The following is a 6,776-nucleotide window of genomic DNA, read 5'->3' on the forward strand; positions in this document are numbered from 1 at the left end:
AGGATCTGACCCACTATATTTAACGTCTCCCCAAACCTTGGACCTCAGGTATGAAGTACACTCTTTACTTTTGGAAGCCAGTTGCTTTTAAATTAACTCAAGGGATTGGGCCAGACCTTCAGCTGCTGTGACTGGAAACACTCCACTGTAAAGTGTTGTTACTCCATTGACTACATCAGCTGCGTACCTGGCCCAGTCTCTTTAAATAAAACATTCCACCTTTGACTCACAAAACACAGGCTGACCTAACAAAGTGACGTCCTGCTTCCATTATGGGCCCGTGATCATTTAATTAATGAACATAATCACTGAGCCTCCTGTAACCCTTACAGTTTCTACTTTGTGTACTCTAAATCCAGTTATAATAACCACCCTTGGATCAAGCTATCAAACAGAAACAAAGGATTGGCATTAGTCAGTGACCATTGTCCAAGGAAATAGGGGGTTCTCACCCTTCTGAACTGGAAACCCCTGTAACTATGCATCATGACTACTGGCAACACTTCAAATCTAGCATCAAATGATTCAACAGGATACGATTTCTTCTGTTAGAATGAGTTCTTTAGCCTCCTTTCGAAAATCAGAATGACCTAATACAGCTAAAACACAATCTTATTAGAACTGTATCCTCCCCCCGCCCCCCCCCCCCCAAAAAAAAAAAAAAAAGTGAAGAGGCTCCTAAATATAAAATACCATTTGATGACTACCACACTTACTATAAGACTTATCAGCCTGGAAATGAAAACAACATTCCAAGCACTATTGTCATGCTAAATTAATGACTTCCCCGCACCCCCACCCTGCCAGAATATATTCTGACCTTCTTCAGCCCACTATAGAAACAAACAAGTTCCCATGTCTGTACAATTAAAGGACTGTATAACCAAGCGGATCCAGCTCACTACTGGTATTTCATGCAACAGACATAGAGGAGACACCTTCACTGTACTCCAGCTCTGTGCTTGTTGGGTGTCAGCACCGAGGACAATGTCCGTGAGCGTGAAACTGATGTTATCAACACGTTTCCACTGACAGCTGATCTCAACTGCAGATGTCTAAAGCAAAACCCGTGTTTGACAACTGGAAATTTGAAATAATTAATTATCTTAAGCATACATACTATCTACGAGGACAACACAGCAAATCTGCTGGCATATGCTTCACTGATTCAGAGCATGCAAGCTTTGGCTAGATCAGGACTCAGAGCCAGGTTTCTCCCACGCTTTACTGTACATGTGAATATGAAAACTATCCCAAGTTGGGACAAGCTCTCCAGATCTACAGTAGACTAATTCACAGTGTGAGTTTGGCACCTAAATATCTTTGAAAATGTCGCCCTCAGTCTCAAATATCCCACTAGGTGTGAGTATGGAACTTGGCATGTAATGGGTTAATTATTTCATAAATACTTACCCTGTCTTCCTGATTCTTAAATAGTCTGTATTCCCTTCAAGGATAGTAAATTCTAATTAGTGCAAGTGGAAATTAAGGACCCCCCTCCCCAATTCAGCATAGCATTTAGGTAGGTGCTTTGCTGAATCAGTGCCAAAATTGTTAAACCTAAGCATTCATATTTTATCTTTGTTTAATTTACTTCTTCTTTATTTTTGTCTTTGTTGTTTTGTACAATAATTAGCATTCACACCCAGGAGTGCTTGTGCACTCAGTTAGTCAGGAAACAGTAACAATACCATGTAACAGACCTGGCCAATCACAACTAGCTCAAAATAAATTCAAGGTCAATCTAGACAGCTTAAAATATGTGACAATTGGGGCCTTTCCAAATCAGAAATATTGGAACCAGTGCACTGACATACTTTCACCAGTGCAAACCCCTAATGCTGATGTGCTGGACTGGGGCTAAAATGGGGTTTATACTGATGCAGCTTAATCCAGTAACTTTCTGGAGTAAACCACACAGAATAAACCCTGCCGGGCATTGATGTGGGCACATCTATGTGAGGGGTTTTCACTGCACCATTATCGTTACACCAATGCAACCACTTTGTCTAATGTGGACTGAGCCTTAATTTCCAATGCAGACTACATCTGAGGGAACTGCAATCTGGTCATGGATATTCTGCGAGCAGGAAAAGATGCTAAATTCATTTGATAAATTATTCACTGTGAATTGTTCGCTCGTCTCTAAACGTGAGCCCCGCACAAGTCTGGCTGACTGATCTGCTGGGAGAGGTTGCCTGCAACAGAGTTTGATCCTTGAAAAGATCTAGAGCCAGCTCAGAAGAAAGAGACTAACAGCAACATCTGTGAGAGGAAAGCTCTGTGCCAAAGGGCGGCAGGGTTTTTTAGCTTCCATTTTACGCTTCTTTAAAGCATAGTCGAGAATAGCCCTCGGCTGTTTAGACTGAACTCTTCAAGCCTTTTCAACTGAATTTAGCACCAGAGAGAAGGGCTCATTTGACAGCTGTGAGTCAGAAGTTCTCTACACGGCGGTAGTGATGTGCTAGCCAGCACCAAACTATACTAACCAATACCCCAAAAAGGAATAAAATGGACCCCTAACTAGAATAAGATACATTGGAGCAGATCTTCAGCTGGTGTAAATTGGCTGATTTCAGTGGAGCTAAGCTGATGTCCACCAGCTGAGGGAGGATCTGGCCCACCATGCAGGAGCATATACTGACCATTTGCAGACAGGTTTGCTTCCAGGCATATTGGGAACCAGACAAAGGGGACCACAATCCAGCACTGGAGTGAGTGTAGCCAGACACCATCCTCGTGGGAGCCTGCCTAGGGGTGCTGCAGATGGCCTTCCTCCTGGGCATCCCTCACTATAGCTCCGCCCTGTGGTGGTCTGTCCCTTGCTTGTGACTCAGCCCTCTGGCCAGGTCAAATGTTCCAGTCCACCCCTTTTGGGGTACCTACACACACACACACACACACAAGTCCAATAATGGGAAAATCTTCAGCTGCCTGCAAGGGCTTCTTCCTTAGGTCAGGGACTTGGGGCCTGGACCTTTGCGTATTCAGAGCCTTCCCCAGCTGGGTTCCCTGCTGAGGAAACTGGCTCCTGTCATTGTCCCCTCTTTCAGGTTTGGTAGGGGAGCCTGGGCCCCCCTTCTCCACCGGGTGCCAAGCTAGGGCCCAATGGTGGGCAACTAAGTCCTGCACCTTGGGGCACTAAACAGCTGCCCTCCTGGATCACGTCCTAGCAGAGTCCCCTTTTTCCCATGGGGAAAATTAGAGCACGGAACATGAAATGAAGTTTCTGACCTTCAAAAGTCATCACCGGTCCCTCCTTCACAGGCTTGCTTCAGTATTGCCAGGTCTCAGGCAACAACCGCGCCTCCTTCCCAAGCGCACAGATCTGCTCCCTTCCACTGGCTGTCTGCCTCTGAGCTGCATCTGCTGCCCTTGGTCAGCTCCCCCTCCAGCGTGCGCAGACACTGCTGGACGGGACCACCTGGGTGGGGCCAGAGCGCCTCATTAACCCCACAGCCTCCAGTGTGGGGTTTGTATGCCCCACCCCAGAGCCCCAAGAGGAGCTCTGCCTCAGGCAGCCCGGCAGGAGACATGGCGTTTGCAGGAGGCCCCGGGGAGCACTCCTGTTGGACCACCCTCGAGGGGAGTGCGACCCAAGATCCTCTGCGCACGGAGAGTCAGCGCCACTGGAGGAGGGGTGACGGCCTCACTCTGGAGAAGCTAGTGCTGCCAGAGATGTAGTGCTGAGCTCAAGGACTGAAGCTGTGCTCCCGGGTGGGGAAGGGCACACACAAGTATTAGGCTGCTGGGGAGCAGGGGGATGAGAGTGAAGGCACAAAAGTGAGGCTTCTAGGGCAGCAAGGTGGGGGGCACAAGGGCTACTCGATTCCTGGGGAGAAGGAGGGAGCCCAAAGGTTAGTCTCCTTCTACCCTCTCCCCGCTCACACACCAGGAGAGAGAACAAGACCGGTCTGGCTCGAAGTCAGCAAGCAATTCTTGTCTGTGCTTTCAGTGACTGAGAAAATGTTCCTGAAGGCACTAACGTAGGGGTGGAAGCGTGGAAACAATGGCCGCCAAAATCTAGTTACGTATGTCACGAGAACTGAACCGTCTCGAACGGGCTCATTGTCCCCAGTGGATAGGCCGGGTTTCCAACACCACCCAGCACTCTGTTCCCCACGGCTTTGTGACTAGGGGTGAGCAGGAAACTGTAGTTTTCCCATCTCACAAAAATCTCATAAATTGTGGGGGGGGAGGGGAATCCTGCCCAAATCAGGATGGAAAGCTGAAATTCTAAAAATTTTCATGAAGTGACAACTGAAAAAAAAAGTGGTCGCACTCCATCAAAGCATTTCATTTCTAGCTTTCCTTTTCAGGGGTTTGGAGGGGGCGGGGGTTAGTCTAGAGATTTACTAAAATTTCAAAACAAAAAGTCATTTCAACTCGAAAACCCAAAAGCTCTCATTTAGAAAAATGTCAAACCTCAATGTTCGAACAAATTTCAACACTCCCCTGCCCCCTCGCCCCCAAAAAAGTGTTTTTGAATTCGGAGAGTCATCAAAACCAACACTGCTTTGCAAACAGGTTCCGTTTCAACAAGTTGGCATTTTTCAGCCAAAAAAAAAAAAAAACAGTTTGTCAAAAAATTCGTCACCGGCTCTGTTTCTGAGCAACGTGCACAGGGCTTGACCGCTTGCTTTCCTTAATGGGAGGAGATGGCTTCTGGGCCTTGATCCAATGTCCGTTGAAGTCAATGTGGAGGCTTAACAAAATAATAAGAGTTATTAAAAGCTTTTAAAAGCAAAATCCCTGTTTATGTTTCTTAGAAGAAGAAAACACACCCACGAATAAAAATACATGGAAACAAATATATTAATTAATGAAATTCAATGCAAGAGTGGATAGGAACCGGACGAGTCATGATGCTGATGCTCTTCTGAGTCACGTTGCCTTTACTACTATTGGGACACATCCTGATGACAGCATAAAGGAGATTGAGATATTTACCTTCCTTTGCAAAATGCTTTGCGATCTGCAGGTGAAAAGCTTTATATAAGGGCCATCGTCACAGGCAAACTTGCCACTGAAGTCTATGGGAAGGCTTGTCTGTGCTAGAAATGCTTTGCTCGTATGGCTGCACTGCCAGAGCCCTCGAGCAGAGACGCAGTGGGAGCTGACAGGAGGGAGAGCTCCAGTGGCATGGTTAAAAACCACCTGCTCGAATGACACTAGCTAAAAGTTCCAGCTACAGAGGGGGTGTTGCCAGCCCAGCTATGTCTGCTAGCGGGCGCGGTTTCTTCACACTCCTTGGCGACTATGCCAGCCGAACTCTGTAGTGGAGACTAAGCTAGAGTTTTGCGTAGGGATTTGTTAGCATAATCAAGAGATGGCATTTTTGGTGACATTGAGAGGAAAAGCATTCGTACAAGAAGAGTTGTGAGCCACGGACCCGTGCCAAAGTCTCTCCCTTTGTACAGTATGTAAAGCAACATGGGGCACTCTGCCAGCTGTGCCTTCTTTCTAACCAGGGAGGTTTTGCATAATTAATAATGAAAACACATTCTGTGACCTGAACAAAAAATCTGGCCTCTTCCCAGGTGCCATATGTACAGTCTGTGACACTGTACAAAATCCAGGACTCTGCCAGCAAAGCGATCAAAGTGGGTGTGAGCCATCGCAGGGACTCTGCCAGTTTGTTGCACAGACCAATTGGAATGCGCATTCGGGAATCATGAAAACACATCAGCAAGTGTTGAAAAGGATTCGGGACCCTGCTGGTTGTGCAGCGCCAGCCAATCAGAACATGCATAACCCATCAGGAAAACACATCCCGTGATCTGAGCAAACCTCTGGGCCCCTCCACCATGTTAACACGTCAGCCAGCTACAGCGTGCAAGACAAATCCTGAAACACATTCTGTGACGGGGTATGAAAGGCTGGACGCTGCCAGTGCCCCATGCGTACCATGCACGGCGAACATGACTAATCGTGAAGCAGATGTGACATTTCTGGGCTCTGCCAGAGTTCCGTGCAAGCCAACTGGGATGTGCCAGTGAATAATGAATCAAGGGGCTGCATTTGGTGAGTATCTTGCACTCTGCCAGCAGGCTGTGCCAGTCAATCAAAGGGGCATGACAAATCGTGAGGCACGGTCCATGACACGTTTTTAAAATATCCTGGAGTCACAATTCGGCGGTTTTGCTTGTTCTTGTTCTTTTTTTTTAAACTTGTCATGGAATGTGCTTTTTGATTTGTCACGCTCACTTTGCTACCCCATCTGCTACCAAACTGAAAACCCGCTGCTGGACAGCGATACAGGACAACAATATTCTCGTCCTATTCTCATCGGTTACCTTTCCCAAGTAATCTCAGCACTAACATCATAGACTTTAAGGCCAGAAGGGACCATCATGATCATCTAATCTCACCTCCTGCACATTGCAGGCCACAGAACCTCGTCCACCCATTCCTGAAATAGACCCCTAACCTCTAGGGTGACCAGACAGCAAGTGTGAAAAATTGGGACAGGGGGTAGGGGGTAATAGGAGCCTATATAAGAAAAAGACCCAAAAATCGGGACTGTCCCTATAATATTGGGACATCTGGTCACCCTACTAACCTCTGGCTGAGTTACTGAAGTCCTCAAATTATGATTTAAAGACTTCAAGTTACAGAGAATCCACCATTTACACTCATTTAAATCTGTGAATGACCCAGGCCCCATGCTGCAGAGGAAAGTGAAAAACCCCAGGGTCTCTGCCAATCTGACCCAGGGGAAAATATCTTCCTGACCCCAAATGTGTTGATCAGTTAGACCCTGAGCATGTGAGCAA

Source organism: Chelonia mydas, chromosome 11 (genome assembly GCF_015237465.2).
Source record: "Chelonia mydas isolate rCheMyd1 chromosome 11, rCheMyd1.pri.v2, whole genome shotgun sequence".
Taxonomy (NCBI): Eukaryota; Metazoa; Chordata; order Testudines; family Cheloniidae; genus Chelonia; species Chelonia mydas.